At 45.3% G+C, this 24270-nt stretch overlaps 1 long non-coding RNA gene and 1 other non-coding gene across 4 annotated transcripts in view; both read right to left on the bottom strand.

Annotated features, from left to right (window-relative positions):
• Positions 1–24270, bottom strand: part of LOC134947812 (uncharacterized) — a 236170-nt gene that overhangs the window by 36175 nt on the left and 175725 nt on the right. The window lies entirely within an intron of this gene.
• LOC134953729 (5S ribosomal RNA) lies at positions 18702–18820 on the bottom strand. Its single transcript, XR_010185737.1, has one exon. It is a non-coding gene; the product is annotated as a 5S ribosomal RNA (ribosomal RNA).

Here is a 24270-nt window from a genome sequence, read left to right on the forward strand (position 1 = left end):
TTGTGTATATTTTAAAATAGAGGTCAAATACAGATGGAAAATAATGGACCGGTGACCCTATTGTGCAGAAAAAATAAGCATTTTACCACATATCCCACATAACTATAGAATGTCACAATCCACCAAGATCTGCTCATTATGTGGAACAAAAAAATCATCCATCCAATTTGATGCCCTCAGGACACAGAAAGAAAGGGATTTACCATGTGTGTGTCTGCATTATTGGAGGGAGAGAAGCTTGTGATCACTTCCCTGCAGAAAATACTGGGGGAGGGGGCATGCGAGGGGAAAAGCTTGAGCGCTAAGAGACATGTGAGGGAGAAACTGGAAGAAAGTCAGGCATGTGAGGGGGAAACCAGTGGACAGAGGAGAATTTGAAGGAGAAGATGGTGGGTAGAGGAGCTTGTGAATGGGATAGCCATTGGGAAGAATGTTATGTCAGGGGTAGACTGGTAGATAGAGAGGCGGGTGAGGGATAAGCCGGTGGGTGGATGGATAGGTGACGGGAAGCTGTTGAGTAGAAGTGCAGGTGAGGGCAAAGCCAATGGTAGAGGGCAGGTGAGGGGGAAGCCAGTGGGTAGAGGGTCAGTTGAGGGGGAAGCTGTTGGGCAGAGAGGAATCTGAGAGAGGAGCTGGGGGAACGATGGGCATGTGGGAGAGGAGATGGTGGACAGAGGGTATGTGAGGGAAAAGATGGGAGCATTTGGTGCACACAGGTAGCCATGTTGGAAAATAACATGCTGTGGATGAGACATTGGAGGGAAAACATGGTGAGCAGAGGGACATGTGAGGGAAACGCTATGGAGATTTTCATACTTTCTGTTAGGCCACGGGGACTTGCGCCCCATTCTTACCGATGCGCCGATCAGTCTGGCTCCAAGTGTTCCGTGGTCAGTGTGCTTGCTGGCTGCTACTCTGAACTCCGGTACGGCTGCTGTGACACCCTATTTCTCCCTGCAGGCTCTCCATTGACTTTTCCCACCATCGCTGCTGCTGGAAGCTGCGATGTTGCGAGTGGCCAGCTGTTCTCACTCCACCAGCCGCAAGCCTTGATGCAGTCAGCTGACTTCCTCCTCCAATTGTTGAACAGCAAAAGGGATAAAAGAATTTCCAGGAGTCCCAGCAAATCGCCCAGAACAACTTTGCTGCCTCAGCTGCATCTAGGCTCCAGACTCCTGTGCTCAGCCTGACTGTTTCGTGTTTCCAGTGCTGTATGCTCCAGCAGTTTTTATGTAACCTAGCAAATCTGCACTCAGTGTTTGTTGCTGGCTTGCTGCTTCCTGAAGTTCATTTCCTACCGATACCAGTCTGGCCAGTGCAAAGCTAGCATCAAGTCAGTGCAAGTCTGACTCCAGTTCCAGTTTCTACAGGTTCCAGTCCGGCTTATTGAAAGCCTTGGTTCCTACCTGCTGTCTTCACTACTTTCTTGTTCATATTAAACAAGACTGTTCCAAAGCTATGCTCTGCTACTCCCTGTGCCTCGTATACCTCATTATTATTATTATTATTATTATTATTATTACTACATTTTATTTATAAAGCGCCACAAGTGTTTTGCAGCGCCGTACAAAGGACAGTACAGGGAGACAAAACTTAACATTACAGTAAATAAATAACAAAAATAGAGTACAGGTAACAAAGAGCATCACAATTCTCAATACATAATACAGCAGGAGATAAAGCAGGTAAAGATGGTCGCTGAGTAGGAGAGGGCTGTGAGTGAAATGTGTCAAGAAGAGGGCTTTGACAACAAGAGGAAAGAGGGCCCTGCACTGAGGAGCTAACAATCTAGTAGGAAGGGGCAACAGACAGATGACATGAGATGCACGCAAGCAAGCAGGAGGTAGCCAAGCAGAGATGGTCAAGGCATGAGGCAGGGGGTTGGAGGAGCCGCCTCAGGACTAGGTTATGCATCGGAAGGGTACGCTTTGATAAATAGGTAGGTTTTCAGTACCCATTTGAAGCTTTGCAAGGTCGGGGAGAGTCTAATGGAGCGGGGGAGCGCATTCCACTGAAGGAGTGCAGCACGGGCAAAATCTTGAACTTGAGCATGGGAAGCAGTGACCAGGGTAGAGGAGAGGCAACGGTCATTGGTCAACCATAAGGGGCAGGAGGGAGTATGAAGGGAGAGGAGGTTGGGGATGTAGGGAGCAGTGGAATTAGAGATGACCTTGTATGTGAAGGTGAGGAGTTTGAAGAGGATTCTGTAGGGGAATGGGAGGCAGTGCAGATTTTGTCAAAGAGGAGTGGCAGATGTGGAGCGGTGGGAGAGGAAGATAAGCCTAGCTGCAGAGTTAAGGATAGATTGGAGGGGAACAAGATGGGAGCAAGTGAGGCCAGTGAGGAGAACATTGCAGTAGTCGAGCCGCGTGATGAACTAGTAAGTGGATGATAAGTTTAGTTTAGAGAAATGGCCTGATGCGAGCAATGTTGCGTAGCTGGAACCTACAGGATTATCATTGTGCCAGATCCTGGATGTGGGGTGCAAAGGAGAGGGAGGAGTCAAGAGTGATGCCCAAGCAGCGGAGTTGGGGAACGGAGGAGATGATGGTGTTGTCAATAGTGATAGAGATATTGGTAGGGGGTGTTACTATGGCTAGGGGAAAGATAATGAGTTCAGTTTTGTCCATGTTGAGTTTTAGAGAGAGAGCACTTAGACATCCAGAAGGAGATGGAGGAGAGGCAGCTGGAAACCTGAGAGAGTACAGACGAGGACAGATCAGGAGATGAGGTGGTATTGAAGGCCAAAGGAATTAATGAGTGCACCCAGGGAAGAGGTGTACAGGGAGAACAGAATGGGACCGAGGATGGAACTCTGAGGGACACCAGTAGGAAGGATGCAAGGGTGTGAGGTGGTGCCGTAGGCAGACACAGAAAAGGAGTGGTTAGTGAAGAGGTAAACCAGTCAAGGACAGTGCTAGAGAGGTCAATGTTTAGGAGTGTGCGGAGGAGGAGAGGATGATCCACGGTGTCAAAGGCAGCAGAGAAGTCCTCATGCGCTAGAATTATCTTCTCCGGCCAAGCTTCTTACATAAAGTACTATCTACTGAACCAGCGAGAGAATCCATATCAAGTTCACAAAAGACCACAGACGTGACACTTTCATTACATTATTTTCTCTATTTTACACACTTGCATGTGCAGGGAGGTGGGATGGGGGTGGGGTGCAAATGAGTATCTAGTATAGGGAAACAAGGGGCCCTAATCTGGCTATGTCCAGAATACCCAACTACCTGTGGACAAAGTACCAGTGAGCCTTTTCAAGTTAACTGCTACACTATTTTCCTAAGTCACAGGGATTCCAATAGTTACAATATGAAAAGAAACTTGCAAAATTTACACAAGATGAAAAGAAAATTGGTCCTTGGAAATAAGTGTGGAATCTTGAGTAAGCTCTTCTTATAAAACAGTTCTATACTTTACTTCTGTTTATTTTATTTGCTACAGGGGTACAGTACTGTATTTTTATTTTGTTTCCAATGGATGTGACAGTAAAGCCTGTGAAAAAATTGCACAGACCAGAGACATTTGTGTACTGAAAAGTAAAAGACTTTTAAATAGTATCTGTCGATTAACACAGGATGCTATCAGATTACTTAATCTACCAATCAGGCTCTTTGACAATATGTTTGCCTCATTCAGTACATTGTGCTGAGATCTACAATTTAATGGAATAAATCCAAATTCTTAAAATACTACTAAAATATCCTAAGGATCAAGGGCGAAGCTACTATAGGTGCAGGTAGTGCAGCTGCTATGGGACCCAGAGCTGAGAGGGGCCCACCTTCCTTGTACAGTCACATGTGTTATATACCATTTTCACCATTTGGTGGTACATAGCGGCCCTTACAAACGTTTGCCTACAATATATTTAGTTATGCCCCTGGACCTGCTAATTGCAATGTGGTATAATATAAACTGGGGTACTGTAGTGTAGCACAATATGAAGTGGAGGCACTATAGTGTAGCATAATGTGAACAAGAGCACTACTATGGTTCATAAATTAAACTAGGGCACTGCCATGGGATATAACCCTAAGGCACTACTATGGTTTAGAAAATTAGGGTACTATTTTGGGGCAATCAAATAAAAAACTACTGCAGAGTGGTGCCTAAGCATTGAGACAGGGAACACTTCAATATGTTGCTATGGGGCCAACAAAGTTCTGGCTACGCCTCTGCTAAGGATATTACAATTCCTTTGATAAATGAGCCCCTTTGCAAGTAAAGAATCTGTATAGTAAAAACAATGAAAACAAAACAAAAACAATAATTAAAAAAAATTTAGTAAAAGAGCCACCACGGTACAGACCTCCTAACATTTTGGCTGTCTAGTGAAGTTTGGACTATATGAAGATCATGGCCTAACATGATCGAGGTTTGGCTTTAGTGTAGCATGATTGACAATTGCAACCGGACGACTGAATTCTGAGCATCAATGGCTGTAGGCACTGGAGTTGCAGGCGACCCAGAAATCTGTCCCCACTGCCCTGTTTGGGAAGGACTTTTTATTTCCAACGTAATGTATGAGAAAAAAAACGGTCAGTATAGAAAGCTATTTCCTCAGAGATGCAGGGTTATGTATCACATATAATTGCATAGCAAGTGGCCAAAGATAAAGGGAATACTATGGACACAGTCAACCTTACACCCAGCACAAGTCGATCCAAGCAGACATTATTTGTTTATAATAATAATAATGGCCAAGGAAGCTGATGACTCCATCCACACAAACACCAAGCTGCATGATGCCACTGTGCATTCAAACAAATACACACCATGTGCACCAATACACAGACTAATTTACTAATGCAGTGTATGCAGGTGTTGCCTGCAATGTTTGTGCTTACCATCGAACCATTGGCTTGTTTTATATATGGCTTCCCCGCGGGTGATGCAGTGGATACCATAGCTCTATCTGTGGATGATATGCTTTTGTTTCTGGTGGAAGCCGATGCTTCCCTTCATAATTTGTTGAGCAAGGTGGATACATTTGCACTTTATTCTTGTCTTTTGATTAAGACAGAGTAAGTCCACTATTTTGTCTATTATAGGCTCCTCTTGGACTGTTGATGCTCCACCTCACTCTCTACAATGGACTGACTGCTTTAAATACTTAGGTGTTTGGGTATCATGCAAGCCTCAAGACTTTGTTAGCCTGAATTTTATACAGTACAAGTCCTACCATTAGGCAGGGTAGGGTACACGCCTGCGTAGAGCACCAGACTAATGAGGGTGCTGCTTCCAATGTATCCGTTGGACGGGAGCTTCCAGAGACTCTGGGAGGAGGGCCTGTGCGGCGGGAGCTGCCTGCCAGAGAGAGATTTTGGGAGGTGGGTCCATGTGGCGAGAGCTGCCTGTCAGAGAGAAATTTGGGGAGGAGCCTGTCAAAAAGAGCCTTGGTGGTCTGTGTGGCTGGAGCTGCCTGACAGAGAGAGCCAAGGAGGATGGTCAATGCAGCGGGAACAGCCTGAGAACCGGAGAGGAGTGTCCATGCGGTGGTAGCTGCCTGACAGAGAGAGACTTGGGGAGGAGGGTCTGTGCAGTGGTAGCTGCCTGACAGAGAGAGATGTGGTGGTCCGCGCAGGGGGGGGGGGGCTGCCTGATGGTATACGGATGATAGATAGACAGTGTCTAGTTAGATAGTCAATAATTAGACACCATAGAGAAGGTATGAAAAAGTTCAAAAACATGTCAAATAAAAAAAACCTGTATCTACCTTTTTTATGTTGATCATTTTCATGTCAACCTTTTGACCCTGTCTACCTTTTAGCCCTGTTGACCATTTGTACTGTCTACTTTTTCAGGTCTACCTTTGACCCCGTCGACCTTTTGACCCTGCTGACCTTTTGACTGTCTAACATGTGGTGTCCATCTATTGAGTGTCTAACTAGACATTGTCTATCTGTTATACCACACCCCTGCCTGACAGAGAGAGCCGTGGTGGTCCATGTGGCGGGAGCTGCCTGACAGAAATAGCCAGGTAGGATGGTCCATGCGGTGATAGCTGCCTGACAGAGAGAGCCGGAAAGGATGGTCCGTGCGGTGGAAGCTGCCTGAGACCAAAACTATTAATATCTCAGTCTATATAAATAGATGTAAGCACAGGAAAGAGGGTGAAACTTATGTGAAGCTTATTTGGCAGATGACTATTCCACCTACTGTAATAAGCAAATATCCCCCATTCCCTGCTGCTAAGATTACTTTTATGGTGAAAACTGTCAAGAGTCACTCAGTGATGCTGTGCTAATTATACCACGTTTTCTTCTTAAGCCATTCTCCATTACAGTGCTGCTATTCTGTGGCCATGCCCTTCCTCATGAAGCCCCGACCCTATATATTCTACTAAGGGGCGCCAAAATATATATTCGCTTACAGAAAAATGAGTCCAAGCCCTGATCTTAATAAGACATTTAAAAAGAAAATACACTTGTGGAAGAAATTATCCCTCAGTTTGACTGCCAGGATAAATTTGTTCAAAATGAACTATATATTGCAGCATACATATCACCTAGCATTTGATTCAGGTAATGCATGCTCTGCTTTCCTCCTTTAGGGTGATAGAAATAATTAAACTTTCTTCTTTATGTAAGCCCAAGGGTGATGGTGACCTAAACTTGTCTGATATCAGATTGTACTATGTGGCTAGGCTGGCTCATTTACTGGTCTGGGTTACATGTACTGGTGGGAGGGAACTCCCAGGCTTTTTAGGTGAGAAATTTGGCACTGCACTAACCCGCGCAGTTTCTCCATGTAGGAAAATGTAGAAAGACAGGATTAAAGCAGTTGAGGTCTGGCGCATTGCCCCTAGTCTGCTTGGTACACAAGGCTTTGACCCTGATTTGCCTTGAGGGACAATTGTGGGAGTGCTGCCTGCATAAACTGAGTTTTTATTCAAACAATGTGGTCACATACCACATGCACCCCAGATATAGGAGTGGAGAGTGCAGTGGACCAATGCCTAATCTCTCTCTCTCTCTCTCTCCATACACACACACATGCAGAAGGAACATCACTCTGGAAACAGTTTGGATACATATAATAGTTGGTGTTTCTTGCACCAAATAAACTCATGTAGTTTATGCATTCAAATTGGTTCCAGAGTGCCATTCCTTTCTGCACAGTTATCAATATGTAGATAATTTACATATGTATATATATATATATATATATATATATATATATATACACAGGTTGAGTATCCCATATCCAAATATTCCGAAATACGGAATATTCCGAAATACAGACTTTTTTGAGTGAGAGTGAGATAGTGATACCTTTGTTTTTTGATGGCTCAATGTATACAAACTTTGTTTAATACACAAAGTTATAAAAAATATTGTATTAAATGACCTTCAGGCTGTGTGTATATGGTGTATGTGAAACATAAATGAATTGTGTGAATGCACACACACTTTGTTTAATGCACAAAGTTATAAAAAATATTGGCTAAAATGACCTTCAGGCTGTGTGTATAAGGTGTATATGTAACATAAATGCATTCTGTGCTTAGATTTAGGTCCCATCACCATGATATCTCATTATGGTATGCAATTATTCCAAAATACGGAAAAATCCGATATCCAAAATACCTCTGGTCCCAAGCATTTTGGATAAGGGATACTCAACCTGTAATTACAAAGTGGTCCTGCTCTCTCCATTAGCGTATCATAGCGCCGGGTGCCTGCATAAAGAAGCAATATATAAGTACGAGTGTGCTGCACTCCAGGCGGCTTGCTAAAAAGACTCTCAAGTGTGCATAAGTACGGCAACGTTTTAGTGCCCGTTTATTAGTGGCACTTGACGAAAGTGCCACTAATAAACGGGCGTTGAAACGTTGCCGTACTTATGCACACTTGAGAGTCGTTTTAACAAACCACCTGGAGTGCGGCACGCTCGTACTCAGTGGCGGATCCAGGGGGAAGCACTCGGGCCCGTGCCCCCCCTGTCATTTGTGGCCCCATCCATCCCCCCCTCGCTTGTGTCACTGAGACATGCTGCCGCTCAGTCCGGCGGCAGCGTGTCTCAGCTGTCAGGAGGAGAGCGCGGCTATCTGGCGGCGTGTTGCGGACTTCAAACCAGCCGCCGGTTCGTGAGCCAATCAGAGCTCGCGGACCGGCAGCCAATCAGGAGCCGCCGGTCCGTGAGCTCTGATTGGCTCACGAACTGGCGGCTAGTTTGAAGTCCTACACGCCGCCCGACATAGCCGCGCTCTCCTCCTGACACCCTCAGAGCAAGCCGGGCAGAGAAGCAGCAGCGGTAAGCAGCTGCAGAACTGCTGTGGGGGCATTTGTATACCTGCTGTGGGGGCATTTGTATACCTGCTGTGGGGGCATTTGTATACCTGGCACTGTGAGGGCAATTGTATACCTGGCACTGTGGGGGCAATTGTTTACCTGGCACTGTGAGGGCAATTGTTAACCTGGCACTGTGGGGGCATTTGTATACCTGACACTGTGGGGGCATTTTTGGATCTGGCACTGTAGGGGCATTTTTGGATCTGGCACTGTAGGGACATTTTTGGATCTGGCACTGTGGGGGCAATTGTGGATCTGGCACTGTGGGGGCAATTGTGGATCTGGCACTGTGGGGGCAATTGTGGATTTGGCACTGCACTATTGGGGGCATATGTCTGTGTATCACGTCTCATTTTAATTGGCCACACTCACTATATGACTGCGGGCATTACTACAGGCAACATTACTACTGGGGGCCATAGGGGCATTGCATAAGGGGCACCACTACTATGGGGTCTATATAAGGGGCACTACCAGTACAGTGGACATTGCATAATGAGCGCTACAACTGTGGCCATTGTATAAGAAGCGCCACCTCACATGCACCGAAGCCGCACGCAAATGTACTTCCCCTTCCATGGTGCCCCCCCTATCATTTTCTTCTGGATCCGCCCCTGCTCGTACTTATATATATCTATATATATAAAATCTTGAAAATAATATCTATTTAATGGTAAATTCTGCTGTAGTCATTGCTGATGATTATTAAGTTCTAAGTACTGCTGTCATCACTTTAATATTCATTAGGAAAACTTGTGTAATCTTAACAGTAATGTACTCTATTCTAAAAACAATGACATCACATTTTTGTAACCTGTACAAAAAAAACAAAAACACATGCTCTATTTTCACAGGGACTTGATGACGTTATTAACCACACATACTGTATAATTACAGTTAAGAATGCATTATCCCATATATTAACATCTTTTGTGTGTTAATTTAAATGCAGTCGTTTTTTTCTGCAGAACAGTGCAAATGAACCACATTTCACAACGAACCACTTTAGTGCAGAAATGGTAATTGCACAGAAATGATCACATTTGATAATGGGAAGAAACAGTAATAATGATGTACTGAATATGTTTTCTTCTAAAAAAGATAAGCACATTTTATGACTAGAGCAGGAAACCCTTAGGAGTAATATTCAAGTCAGACGGAAATATTCAAGCGAATAGCTTTGACTGTGGTAAATGTGTGGATGATGCTGTGTGTGTGTAATAAGAAGTTTATAACGATGCTTAATGGTAGTCAGGAAAGCCATTAAAAGAGGAAGACTTGAGGTTACAATATTGTTCTGGAAAGTTTATGGCTGTGTACAGAGACATCAGGTCTATACGTCCAGGATTACTTACTGCTTAATGCAGAACATCTTGAGCATTGTTTCTGCCAGTAAGCCCATTTGGGGAGTTTCCAAAAAAGTCAAGGAGAATACATAAATTCAGCAGGGCTTCCCCTAACCAAGGAATTCTGACAGCCAGGCTGCTTTTCAAAGCAAAGCATGAAGGCAGAAGACTGCAGTGAGCAATGTGGGAAACAGAGAACTGCTGTTTTCTCCCAACTAATAGAATTATAACTTAATCAATCACCTCCCCAATGACAATTTTGTACACAGCCAAGCTGTGAGCCAAGAACTGGGGCACAGGTGGAAGATGTTAGAGATGAGCGCCTGAAATTTTTCGGGTTTTGTGTTTTGGTTTTGGGTTCGGTTCCGCGGCCGTGTTTTGGGTTCGAACGCGTTTTGGCAAAACCTCACCGAATTTTTTTTGTCGGATTCGGGTGTGTTTTGGATTCGGGTGTTTTTTTCAAAAAACACTAAAAAACAGCTTAAATCATAGAATTTGGGGGTCATTTTGATCCCAAAGTATTATTAACCTCAAAAACCATAATTTACACTCATTTTCAGTCTATTCTGAATACCTCACACCTCACAATATTATTTTTAGTCCTAAAATTTGCACCGAGGTCGCTGTGTGAGTAAGATAAGCGACCCTAGTGGCCGACACAAACACCGGGCCCATCTAGGAGTGGCACTGCAGTGTCACGCAGGATGTCCCTTCCAAAAAACCCTCCCCAAACAGCACATGACGCAAAGAAAAAAAGAGGCGCAATGAGGTAGCTGTGTGAGTAAGATTAGCGACCCTAGTGGCCGACACAAACACCGGGCCCATCTAGGAGTGGCACTGCAGTGTCACGCAGGATGGCCCTTCCAAAAAACCCTCCCCAAACAGCACATGACGCAAAGAAAAAAAGAGGCGCAATGAGGTAGCTGACTGTGTGAGTAAGATTAGCGACCCTAGTGGCCGACACAAACACCGGGCCCATCTAGGAGTGGCACTGCAGTATGTATGTATAAAGAAAGAAAAAAAAAACCACGGTTAGGTGGTATATACAATTATGGACGGGCTGCCGAGTGCCGACACAGAGGTAGCCACAGCCGTGAACTACCGCACTGTACTGTGTCTGCTGCTAATATATAGACTGGTTGATAAAGAGATAGTATACTCGTAACTAGTATGTATGTATAAAGAAAGAAAAAAAAACCACGGTTAGGTCACTGGTATATACAATTATGGACGGGCTGCCGAGTGCCGACACAGAGGTAGCCACAGCCGTGAACTACCGCACTGTACACTGGTTGATAAAGAGATAGTAGTATACTCGTAACAACTAGTATGACGACGGTATAAAGAATGAAAAAAAAACCACGGTTAGGTGGTATATAATACAATTATGGTTGGACGGACTGCCTGCCGAGTGCCGACACAGAGGTAGCCACAGCCGTGAACTACCGCACTGTACACTGGTTGATAAAGAGATAGTAGTATACTCGTAACAACTAGTATGACGACGGTATAAAGAACGAAAAAAAAACCACGGTTAGGTGGTATATATTATAATACAATTATGGATGGACGGACTGCCTGCCGAGTTCCGACACAGAGGTAGCCACAGCCGTGAACTACCGCACTGTACACTGGTTGATAAAGAGATAGTAGTATACTCGTAACAACTAGTATGACGACGGTATAAAGAACGGAAAAAAAACCACGGTTAGGTGGTATATATTATAATACAATTATGGATGGACGGACTGCCTGCCGAGTTCCGACACAGAGGTAGCCACAGCCGTGAACTACCGCACTGTACACTGGTTGATAAAGAGATAGTAGTATACTCGTAACAACTAGTATGACTGACTATGACGGTATAAAGAATGAAAAAAAAACCACGGTTAGGTGGTATATATTATAATACAATTATGGATGGACGGACTGCCTGCCGACTACCGACACAGAGGTAGCCACAGCCGTGAACTACCGCACTGTACACTGGTTGATAAAGAGATAGTAGTATACTCGTAACAACTAGTATGACGACGGTATAAAGAACGAAAAAAAAACCACGGTTAGGTGGTATATATTATAATACAATTATGGATGGACGGACTGCCTGCCGAGTTCCGACACAGAGGTAGCCACAGCCGTGAACTACCGCACTGTACACTGGTTGATAAAGAGATAGTAGTATACTCGTAACAACTAGTATGACTGACTATGACGGTATAAAGAATGAAAAAAAAACCACGGTTAGGTGGTATATATTATAATAATACAATTATGGATGGACGGACTGCCTGCCGAGTTCCGACACAGAGGTAGCCACAGCCGTGAACTACCGCACTGTACACTGGTTGATAAAGAGATAGTAGTATACTCGTAACAACTAGTATGACTGACTATGACGGTATAAAGAATGAAAAAAAAAACCACGGTTAGGTGGTATATATTATAATACAATTATGGATGGACGGACTGCCTGCCGACTGCCGACACAGAGGTAGCCACAGCCGTGAACTACCGCACTGTACACTGGTTGATAAAGAGATAGTAGTATACTCGTAACAATTAGGATGACACTATGACGGTATAAAGAATGAAAAAAAAACCACGGTTAGGTGGTAGGTATATAATAATAAATAATACAATTCTGGTCGGACGGACTGCCTGCCGTGTGCCGACACAGAGGTAGCCACAGCCGTGAACTACCGCACTGTACACTGGTTGATAAAGAGATAGTAGTATACTCGTAACAATTAGGATGACACTATGACGGTATAAAGAATGAAAAAAAAACCACGGTTAGGTGGTAGGTATATAATAATAAATAATACAATTCTGGTCGGACGGACTGCCTGCCGTGTGCCGACACAGAGGTAGCCACAGCCGTGAACTACCGCACTGTACACTGGTTGATAAAGAGATAGTAGTATACTCGTAACAATTAGGATGACACTATGACGGTATAAAGAATGAAAAAAAAACCACGGTTAGGTGGTAGGTATATAATAATAAATAATACAATTCTGGTCGGACGGACTGCCTGCCGTGTGCCGACACAGAGGTAGCCACAGCCGTGAACTACCGCACTGTACACTGGTTGATAAAGAGATAGTAGTATACTCGTAACAATTAGGATGACACTATGACGGTATAAAGAATGAAAAAAAAACCACGGTTAGGTGGTAGGTATATAATAATAAATAATACAATTCTGGTCGGACGGACTGCCTGCCGTGTGCCGACACAGAGGTAGCCACAGCCGTGAACTACCGCACTGTACACTGGTTGATAAAGAGATAGTAGTATACTCGTAACAATTAGGATGACACTATGACGGTATAAAGAATGAAAAAAAAACCACGGTTAGGTGGTAGGTATATAATAATAAATAATACAATTCTGGTCGGACGGACTGCCTGCCGTGTGCCGACACAGAGGTAGCCACAGCCGTGAACTACCGCACTGTACACTGGTTGATAAAGAGATAGTAGTATACTCGTAACAATTAGGATGACACTATGACGGTATAAAGAATGAAAAAAAAACCACGGTTAGGTGGTAGGTATATAATAATAAATAATACAATTCTGGTCGGACGGACTGCCTGCCGTGTGCCGACACAGAGGTAGCCACAGCCGTGAACTACCGCACTGTACTGTGTCTGCTGCTAATATAGACTGGTTGATATTTAAAGAGATATTAGTAGTATACAACAATACTATACTGGTGGTCAGGCACTGGTCACCACTCCTGCAGCAAAAGTGTGCACTGTTAATTAATATAATTGTACTCCTGGCTCCTGCTAACAACCTGCAGTGCTCCCCAGTCTCCCCCACAATTAATTATAAGCTTTTAATTTATACATTGATGACTGTGCAGCACACTGGGCTGAGCTGAGTGCACACAGACTGAGTCACACTGTGTGACTGACTGTGCTGTGTATCGTTTTTTTTTTCAGGCAGAGAACGGATATAGCAGAGAGAAGTGAACGGATATATTATATTAAATAAAAGTTAACTAGCAACTGCACTGGTCACTGACTGTGGTAAACTAACTCTGTCTGCGACTCTGCACAATCTCTCTCTATCTAATCTATCTATCTCTATTCTAATGGAGAGGACGCCAGACACGTCCTCTCCCTATCAATCTCAATGCACGAGTGAAAATGGCGGCGACGCGCGGCTCCTTATATAGAATCCGAGTCTCGCGATAGAATCCGAGCCTCGCGAGAATCCGACAGCGTCATGATGACGTTCGGGCGCGCTCGGGTTAACCGAGCAAGGCGGGAAGATCCGAGTCGCTCGGACCCGTGGAAAAAAAAGTGAAGTTCGTGCGGGTTCGGATTCAAAGAAACCGAACCCGCTCATCTCTTTCTCTGTGGTGTCCTGACCGTGGAACCCATGAGGCTCTACCAGACAGGAGGAGATTATTTAGTGGGAATAAAAACATTTTGCCTGACATCACATTTTAATAATAACGAACCTTTGAGAGTATACTTTATCTCACAAGGACAGATATTTAGTAGATAAAGAAAGAAAATATATTTGCCCCTGCTTCTGCTTAATCTGACTGAGTCAGCCCACCGCACCTCAATCTAGGGGTGGGGAGTACGTGAGTGCACCCCTCTCCTGGGAATGGCCAGTGCAATGGATTACCGTATGTATACAATAGGGTTCATTTTTAATTGGCCCATATGTGATCATAGCTCTCTCTCATACACCCCTAAGCTCATTTACCTTTAACCTGGGTCAGCTGCTGTTTAGGTGTGTTGGTGACTGTCTCACTTTGAAAGCCAGAAGTCAGTTGGCAGGTGAGCTTTAAACCAGGTAAGCACACTTGTGAAGTTGTGTTGGTGACTGTCTTACCTTTTAAAAGCCATAAATGTGGCAGGTAAGCTTTAAACCAGGTAAGCACTTTTTTTCCTATGAAGCAGCAGTTGCCAGGTCTCTCTGTGAAAATTTATGTGATAGAGTATGACTTGCAGTAAAATGGGGTCCCGTGGAGTGGGCTGCAAGCTTACATGCATTGTACAATTCATAAAGAAATCAGGATTTTGGTACTTACCGATAAATCCCTTTCTCCGATTCCACAGGGGCCACTGGAGTGTAGTTACAATGGGGAGATAGTAGGTGGTATTGGTAGCTGGCACTTTAAAAATTCTCACACTGTGGCTAGCTCCTCCCCTACTATCTCCCCTCCAAGCCAGTCTACGTTAAACTGTGCCCGAGGAGAGCTGTAATAAACAAACCGTAAGGTAGAGGAGGTTAACGACGCCCTGTAAACCAGGCGAACACAAACTAAACCTGGAACAGAACCTGACAAAAAACCAGGCTAGCCTGAACCCAACAAGCAGTCATATGGTGATCTGCAATCGTTAATCAAACAAAAATCAGGAGAAACAGCGCTGGGCGGGCGTCCAGTGGCCCCTGTGGAATCGGAGAAAGGGATTTATCGGTAAGTACCAAAATCCTGATTTCTCCTTCATCCACTAGGGGCCACTGGAGTGTAGTTACAATGGGGACGTCCCAGAGCTCCCAAAAAACGGGTGGGAAAGCGCTGAGAGTCCTGTAAAAACTGCTCGGCCAAACAGTGATGCAGAGGCCGTAAAAGTGTCAAACTTGTAGAATTTGACAAAACGAATGTCGGTTTGACCAAGTAGCCGCCCGACAAAATATTCATGGAGACCCCGCGGGCGGCTGCCCCCGAAGGTCTTACAATGCGCGTAAAGCGCGCTGAAATGGAAAACGGAGGTTCTCTAGTAACCGCCAAGAAGACTGTCTGATGATCAGATGTATCCAACTGTCCAGCATATGCTGGGGCCCCGGCTATTTAGTACGGGAGCATCGTCCAGAGCAAAGAAGAAAAAACACTTCATCGAATAGCCTGAGACCTCTGTAGAGAGAGTTGACGAGCCCTGACAACATTCAGAGAGGATTGAAAACCACTAGTGTCAGATTTATATGAAAAATGGACCTCCCCTCTGGAAGAAACGACCGCTGAGGCCGAAGCCGAGCCCGGGGAGTTGCCAATAGAGTACTCCCTGAACAAGAGGCCGAACTTACGGCCGCTAGGCTAATCTCATTTGGAAGAAAAGCGAAAAAGGCAGAGACCTAAAATTCCGGTCAGTGTGGTTTGAAGCGCAGCGGAGCAAAAAACCTCCCAGAGAAACCAAAGATGAATGGTAACTGGAAGAAGGGGGAAAAAACCCCTTTTATCTTCATTATGTTCCATAAAGTTTTCCCAAAGTGGCAAAAGCGAGAAGAGGTAATAGACTTCTGAAATCGGAGCCCAGTAGGCCTAACCGAACTAGGGAACTCCTCCCTTCTGAGGTCTCGTGAACAGTCACACGGGTAACCGAAACCAGTGTAAAATTGAACAAGGAGAAAAAAGGAGCCTGTTGAAGTAGACAGTCCAGTCGAGGTAGGAGCCAAGGCTCCTCTACTGACAACAGGCGTATCTGTATCTTCAAGTCATGCGTGGCCCAACCAGCGCCACCGAGAGGACTAGCACGCATAATCCCCTCCTGTGTTACTGAACATGAAGTAGAAATAGAAAAGGAGGCAGGATAGAATAACCAGAAAACTCCCCGGAGCCCTGAGGGCCTCCACGGCTACTGCCGTCCGAGAGTAATAAAGGGTTAAAGAGTCAGTCAGAACGCCCTGAGGTCGATCCGAAATCTCCGCCCACAGCGGACCAGCTGACAAAACTCCGGGGCATGTTCCCTCACCCAGGAGTCTGACCTGGTGGCTTGATCTGGAAACAAGATTGTTGTCCCCCGTTCCGAGAGGAATGGAGGCGACCACTCATTACGTCGTAACTTGACTGAAGAAATCGAGTCTCTGGTGCCGAGGAATGAAAAAACCTCTGACGGACCGTGTTGAGAAACGTCTATGCGGAGCATAAATTGGATCTGTGTCGAATCAGAAGCTCGTGGATCCTCCGGATATTCAGAAGCCACCTAATGTACAGAGTGGGATAGTAGCAGTAAATTGTCCCATTAGGGAACCAACGTCACCCACTGCCCTTGAAAAAGAGTTATTCTGTTATCTTCCTAAACTCTGTGGGAGCGGAAGAGAGAAGAGTAAAGGACTTACAGTGAAAATGAGAATCCTGTTAAGGGGGAATCTGAGAAAAGCCTGTCCAACGGAAATCAGTAAACAGGCATCTCTGAAGACAAGGGACACGTAAAACTCCCTTTCTTGTTTAAACTAGCAATCACAGACTAAAAGGATTGTAAGGCCAGAATAGGCCTGTCCGAGCCACTTGGCTTCGGAACGTGAAAAGAAAACAAAGGCCTGAGAACTGTCCTAATTCAAATGATATGTGAAAAACAGGGATCAACACCCTTTGCGGTTAGAAACCTATGGAGCGCAGCCTGCAGTATGACTCTCTTGTCATCGTAAATCAGCCGACCTATGCCGAGGGACTCCTGAGACGGTTGTAACCGCCCAAGCCTTCTCCCATCGACCTGCGCCTACCCTGGGACCCTGCAGGTGTAATGGGTGTATAGGATGACATAAAATCAGACTGGACTGAGGATGTTGAACCTCTGCTTCAGCCTTTTTACCCTGAGAACCCCTGGCGACGAAGATATCACCCGTGTGGAGTCAAAAACCTGAAAGGGCACGAAAAAATCTAAAGGGAAGACCAGTAAAGGTCTGTCTTGGAGCTGGGGCAGTAGTAGGAGAAATCAAAGTGGACCTACCTCCATTGGTTCAAGAAATCCTGCAGAAAGTTCCTTCCCCAGAACCATCTGCCCCGTAGGATTTCATGTTTACTTGTCACTGTCGCAGCCCCAGAGGTCGTCGGGTTAAGACAGCCCAAGCGAAGATGCAGGGTCCGAGTCTGTAGACATGGAGACCTCCAAGGAACATAAAGCAGAATCGTGATTCTGACCTGTATCAAAGTATCAATTGATCCTGATGCGAAGCATCCTGTAACCTAGAGGACAATTGTTCCCCAACCTACCTGCTCCGGATACGGTAGAACCATGCTGCCGCATATGTCGATGGATCCCTGAGCAAGGTTGCCTCAGGAAAACGGCGGCTTGATGGACCAGCGATACACCGAGGTGTATACCCTAGAGAGGTTCTGATACCATCTCCTGCCATCTGCGGGGAAAAGATAGGAAAACAAACCTTGTTTGATACCTGATATTGTGTATTCGGGTGTCTGTCGGCCGCCTACCGGAGCCTGCCCAGCTCATCCGAAACTGAACCAGTCGCTGTCATTTTCGTCAATGGCGTGGAACCCTGATGGACTTGACGTGTCCTCCTCCTTTACCTGCAGTATCAGATGAACTGCTGTATTATGTACCTGTATATTCTGAGACACTGGTTCAGATCCACAGAAAACAGACATCAGTAATGCATGGAATGTTAGCAAAGTTTCTTTTTGGAAAGGTGTGTTTGGTCCCGCTGTGATTTGATCCTGTGACCTTGGAAACCATGAGTTATTGTCTGGTTAATAGTGACATTACCTGCATCATTGATCAAACAGGGGTGTGCAGGTGCGTGGAGGGCGAAGCAGATGGCTCCGCCGCATACTTCACACCTAAGAGGGAATTCTTCGACTATCCCAGGAGAGACAAACGAAAGGAGAAAAGGTGGGTTAAATAAACAGAGCCCTACGTAAGGTGTGCACTATAATGTGTAGTGACCGATACGATTAAAATAAACTTTCTGGAGCAGCGGAGACCTGAACCAGCAACGCTGCGCTGTGGGACAGGAGTCTTAGCCCTAGGCTATAGGAGTTCTCCTTAAAGTTTTGTTTGGAGTCAAACCCCTATTCAGATACCCGCTACTAGCGTACTGAGCCGCAGCGCTATTTGTCTGATGCCTTACACGCATTCCACAATTACAAATAGCATTAGTAACTAGTGACAACAAGGAATAATAAAGGGAAGGCAACACCCCGCCCTGTATTTAGTGTACCGCTAATTAAGGTGCACCAGATGTTTCTCTGAGGTTCCGCTGGCTTTTCAAAATGGTGACCAGCCTGTGAGAAAGATGGGGGAAAATGTTATGTGCAAGATGTTGTTATTAGAAAACATTGCGGAAGTAGCCTACAGCACCTGGTATTCCCAGGCGGTCTCCCATCCAAGTACTAACCGGGCCTGACCCTGCTTAGTTTCCGAGATCAGACGAGATCGGGCGTGTTCAGGGTGGTGTGGCCGTAGGCTTTTATCCCCTATATCTGGTATTTTATGGATTTATCTATATACATACCTACACGCACTTAAATATATATATCTATATATATACATGCACAAACATAACTATATATGTATATATACACACACACCGTAGGTAAATAAATACTGCACAGTAGATCCTTTTAATTATTATTGAGCTGAGTCCCAGCTACTGTAATAGAGCAGGTTCCCTGATTTGCAAGTAGGAAAATGCTGGGTAGAGGACTCTACTGCAGGAGGAATGTATCTATATTTCAGCAGCCTGAAGTATCGAAAAGTTACAAATCCCAGAGCTGTTGCCTAGCGACGGGGAGACCTGGGAGCCCGCTGAGTAAAGCAGGTTAACTGTTAATATACCTGGGACTTTATTTGTATTTGTCTCTGAGTATGCAAGATTAGCCCACTGGGCTATAGGAGACACTGCAAATATGAAGCCAGGTCTGTGCAGGGAGGAAATGGCCGCCAGAGTGAAACTCCTCTGGGCTATGCGATAAAATCTATATAGTGGATAACTGGATTAGTGCTGAGCCACTCTGACTATATCACATTCTCCCCATTTAACTCACATAAATGCCTATTACACTATAACAGTGGCCGGGGAGCGGAGAATGCTGAGCCCGCTGTACAGAGCAGGAGTTAGCTCCGCCCCCCGGCTATGGCGCCTTATTGCAAAACTAAGCGGGAAGCGAGCTGTACCCTCCGCTGGGCCTGCGAGTCACCGCCGGGGAGCGCTGAGCGCTGAGCCCGCTATACAGCGCTAGTAGAGCCCTGTATCTGCTAGCCGCCGCCGGGGGGTGTTGCGCTGAACAGAGCGCGAGTCGCCGCCTGGGAGCAGGGAGCGCTGAGCTCGCTTTACAGAGCGGGACTTAGCTCCGCCCCCTCCGTACAAGGCGCCAAATTTAAACATTGCTTTGCGCTCGAGCGGGATCCCTGTGCCGGCTCTGTGAGTCGCGCTGAGTGGGGATCTGTGCGGGGGGTGCGGGGAGCTGGGGGAGCAGAGGGTTATCAGAATGACACACACCCGTTTTTCAGTCAGGGTTGTATAAACACATACTCAGCCTCCCCCAATCATCCTGTCTGTTTCTCCATGAGGAGGACAGGTAAGGATACAATAAAGTACATTACAGCCCCAGAGAGCCCTTCTGGAGTGGGTTGTACAACAATAAACAGTGCATTGCTCTAAAAACATACATAGCCACCACAAATAAAGTATACTTCACTCACCACTGTGTTCTTGGTGGATCGGCCCCGACACACGCCGCACGCAGCGGCGTCCAGCCGGAATCTTCTGTGGTGGGGTGGTCCCGACACAAGCCGCACGCAGCGGTGTCCGACCATTTTTTGATACTCACCGCTGCCATGCTGCCGGAATCTTCTGCTGGATGGAGTGGCCGCGACACGCGCCGCACGCAGCGGTGTCCGCCAACTCAGGAGAGCTCAGTGTCTCCCTCAGCCGGGGCCCATCCCTAGCCGCACGCAGCTGCGATGGGACCCCGCCGGCAGCTCCCACGGTGCAGACTGGCAGTGGCAGAGCTGCCAGTCTGTGAGTGTGTGTAAGAAAAATAAAATAATAAAGAAAAAAGAAGAAAATTCTTCAGCTAAACCCAAGTGAACCAGCTACCTCGGGCACTTAACTAAGACTGGCTTGGAGGGGAGATAGTAGGGGAGGAGCTAGCCACAGTGTGAGAATTTTTAAAGTGCCAGCTACCAATACCACCTACTATCTCCCCATTGTAACTACACTCCAGTGGCCCCTAGTGGATGAAGGAGAAAAACCCCATTGTTTATCTATTTGTATATTAAAGCATTAATGTGAATGAAACTGCTAAGGAGAGTGCAGGGTTGTGTGTGTGTGTGTGTGTGTGTGTGTGTGTGTGTGTGTGTGTGTGTGTGTGTACGTGTGTGTGTGTACAGGTTGAGTATCCCTTATCCAAAATGCTTGGGACCAGAAGTATTTTGGTTATCTGATTTTTCCATATTTTGGAATAATTGCATACCATAATGAGATATCATAGTGATAGGACCTAAGTCTAGGCACAGAAACAAAGGTTTCAGTCTCACTCAAAAAATTCCGTATTTCGGAATATTTGGATATGGGATACTCAACAGTATATATATATATATATATATATATATATATATATATATGTGTGTGTGTGTGTTTTGGATTCGGTTCCGCGGCCGTGTTTTGGATTCGGACGCGTTTTGGCAAAACCTCCCTGAAATTTTTTTGTCGAATTCAGGTGTTTTTTTTCAAAAAACCCTTAAAAACAGCTTTAATCATAGCATTGGGGGAAATTTTGATCCCATAGTATTATTAACCTCAATAACCATAATTTCCACTCATTGCCAGTCTATTCTGAACACCTCACACCACACAATATTATTTTTAGTCCTAAAATTTGCACCGAGGTCGCTGGATGACTAAGCTAAGTGAGCGGCACAAACACCTGGCCCATCTAGGAGTGGCACTGCAGTGTTAGACAGGATGACACTTAAAAGAATAGTCCCCAAACAGCACATGATGCAAAGAAAAAAAGAGGTGCACCAAGGTCACTGGATGGCTAAGCTAAGCGACCCAAGTGGCCGGCACAAACACCTGGCCCATCTAGGAGTGGCACTGCAGTGTCAGACAGGATGGCACTTAAAAAAATAGTCCCCAAACAGCACTAGATGCAAAGAAAAGAGAAAAAGAGGTGCACTGTGGTCGCTGGACGGCTAAGCTAAGCGACACAAACACCTCAATATCACAGGAATTATTCGTTCTAATCAATGGTATTATTGGTCCAAATCACTGGAATAAAATGACAAAATCACAGGAATTATTCGTTCTAATCAATGGTATTATTGGTCCAAATCACTGGAAGAAAATGACAAAATCACTGGAATTATTCGTAAACATTTGTAGAAAGTCGCTGCTTTCTGATTACAGAAATGCTCAGATATTTCTGCGAATCCACAATCCCTTCCCAGGAGAAAAAGAAATTGAGAAACCGTTGTTTGAGAACGTTTGTTCTTTTTCCCTTACAAAGGAACAAACCACTTTCCAAGAAGACTTACGTTTTTGGGATTATGGAGACATAATGTTTTTGAATATAAATCCTAAAGCAGGTGGTGTATTAGAGCAAAAGAATGCAAGAGACCAGCCGTGCAGTTTCTGAAATATTATGACAAAATGTTACTGTATTTCATAAGCACTCATTCCTAACTCTGCTAAGTACTGTTTGGTATACTGTATCTGGCTTTTTTCTTATTTTTATTTTCCCCTATTTTTAATTTTCTCCTGCATAGCCCAGTAAAATGTTGCAATGTTAAGTATTGACTTGTGCCTTCTGGGGGTCCACTTCTTCACCAAACCCAGTCAAATCTCATCCTAACCCTCTGTTCCACGTTCTCTATGTACCCCATCTGTGTCACCCATGTCTGTCTACCCCTCCCCTTTAGATTGTAAGCTCTCACGAGCAGGGCCCTCTTCCCTCTTGTGCTTATCCTTTGTCTTACTTTAATAATCTTCAACTGTACAACATCCAGCAGTCCTCTGCCACCTGATACTTATTCCAGTGTCATCTGCTGATGTAATTATGTTTTATTACCCTGTACTTGTCCTATACTGTCATTAACTGTAAGTTGCTGTTTTCCTGTTTGATTATTGAGGGTATTGAGGACAGATCGAGACGTAACAACATAAAGCTACGTGGTGTCCCGGAAGCTGTCGCTAATAGCGCTTTAAAAGATTTTGCAGTTGACCTCTTCAGCAAACTCCTTCCTTCGTTCCGCTCAGTGGACTTTCTACTTGACCGTATCCATAGGCTCCCTAAAGCCAGGAACGCTCCTGATGGTGTCCCCCGGGATGTCCTTATGAGGTTACACTATTTCCACGTGAAGGAGGCGATCTTGAAAGCTGCTAGACCCTTGGATACTGCATCGGAGGCTCTGGGCTCACTTCAGATCTTTGGAGACTTGTCCCCTGCTACTTTGGCGAAACGGCGCTCTCTTTACCCCATCACATCAGTGCTACGTAGAGAGAACATTCTATACAGATGGGGATATCCCACTAAGTTGCTTATTTCTAGAGAAGGTTCTACTGTTGTCATATCGAACGTCGAGGAAAAGATCCTAGCATCATGGAACTCTGCACGCTCTTCTACACACACCTCTCCCGAGCGGGGCCTTCAGTGGGACTGGGACTCTCCGGCTGCAGAACTTTGAGTATTGTTTGATTTACTACACTTGCATTGATTTCATGTCTTCTGATCGGTTTGTAGTGTCGTATTTCCTACGTTGCACCAGTTCCTTGGCAATTGTTTGATGAGGGTGTCTATGTGATATCTGAGTGTTATTAGCATGTTTTTCAGTGATGCCTTCTCTTTGCCGATTTACTGTTAGCTGCCTGTCTCTGCTGCCCCGACTGCCGCCCGCATTTCTTTGTCGGCTGGGAACTCTACCCGAGTTTCCTTTAATCCCGGTGGCTGTTGGGGGACCAGAGATGGAGGGCCGAGGAACTACATTTTGTTTAATTTTGGTTCGGGTGCGGGCAGATTGACCACTACCCCCCCCCCCCCCAGTTTAACTCTGAGTCGCCATGGTTAGGCGTCCACATGTGCCCCCGCGAGGGGTTATTGTTCTGTTTCTTCTTTCTGTTATCCTTCATCTTTTTTGTCCTTTCTTTCCCTTTCCTTCTCTTTTTGTCCGGAAATGTTACACACACTTTCTACTTGCCAGTTGGTTGTCGATAGTTATGCAATCCCCGACAGTTTTACAATATGGTTAACATTGTTTCTATAAATGCAAAGGGTCTTAATTCCCCACACAAGAGGAGATTAGCACTTAATTATTTCCATAAACTTAAAGCTCAAATCATAGCCGTCCAAGAGACTCACTTTATTAAATCAGCCCCTCCAAGGTTTACTAATGGGAGATTCCCCCATTGCTATCTGGCCAACGGGCCAGAAAAGAAGGCGGGGGTGGCAATCTTGGTATCTCAACACTGCGCGTTTTCCCTCACTTCGCAATACTGCGACCCTGAGGGGAGAATTCTAATTTTGGTTGGTACTCTTGAAAATAAAGAGGTGACATTAGTTTCTTGCTACACTCCTAACAACAAGCAACTAGCATTTTGCAGGAAACTTTGCGCTAAGGTGCAACAATTGGCTAAGGGCGCTTTACTCCTAATGGGGGACTTTAACTTGACCCTGGACCCTCTAGTTGATAACTCTAGCAAGCGGCCCTCGCTCTCCAGTCAGCTCCATAGGAATGCAAAGGGCTTTAGCCAGCTACTGGCGGAATATGACCTTTTAGACCTCTGGCGCGTTAAACACCCAATGGACAGAGATTACACGTTTTTCTCCCCGGTGCATGAATCCTATTCTAGAATAGATCTAGCATTAGCAGACAAGTGGACTCTACAGTCCATCCGTAAAATCTCCATTCTCCCCAT

The sequence above is a fragment of the Pseudophryne corroboree genome, chromosome 8 (assembly GCF_028390025.1).
Source record: "Pseudophryne corroboree isolate aPseCor3 chromosome 8, aPseCor3.hap2, whole genome shotgun sequence".
NCBI lineage: Eukaryota > Metazoa > Chordata > Amphibia > Anura > Myobatrachidae > Pseudophryne > Pseudophryne corroboree.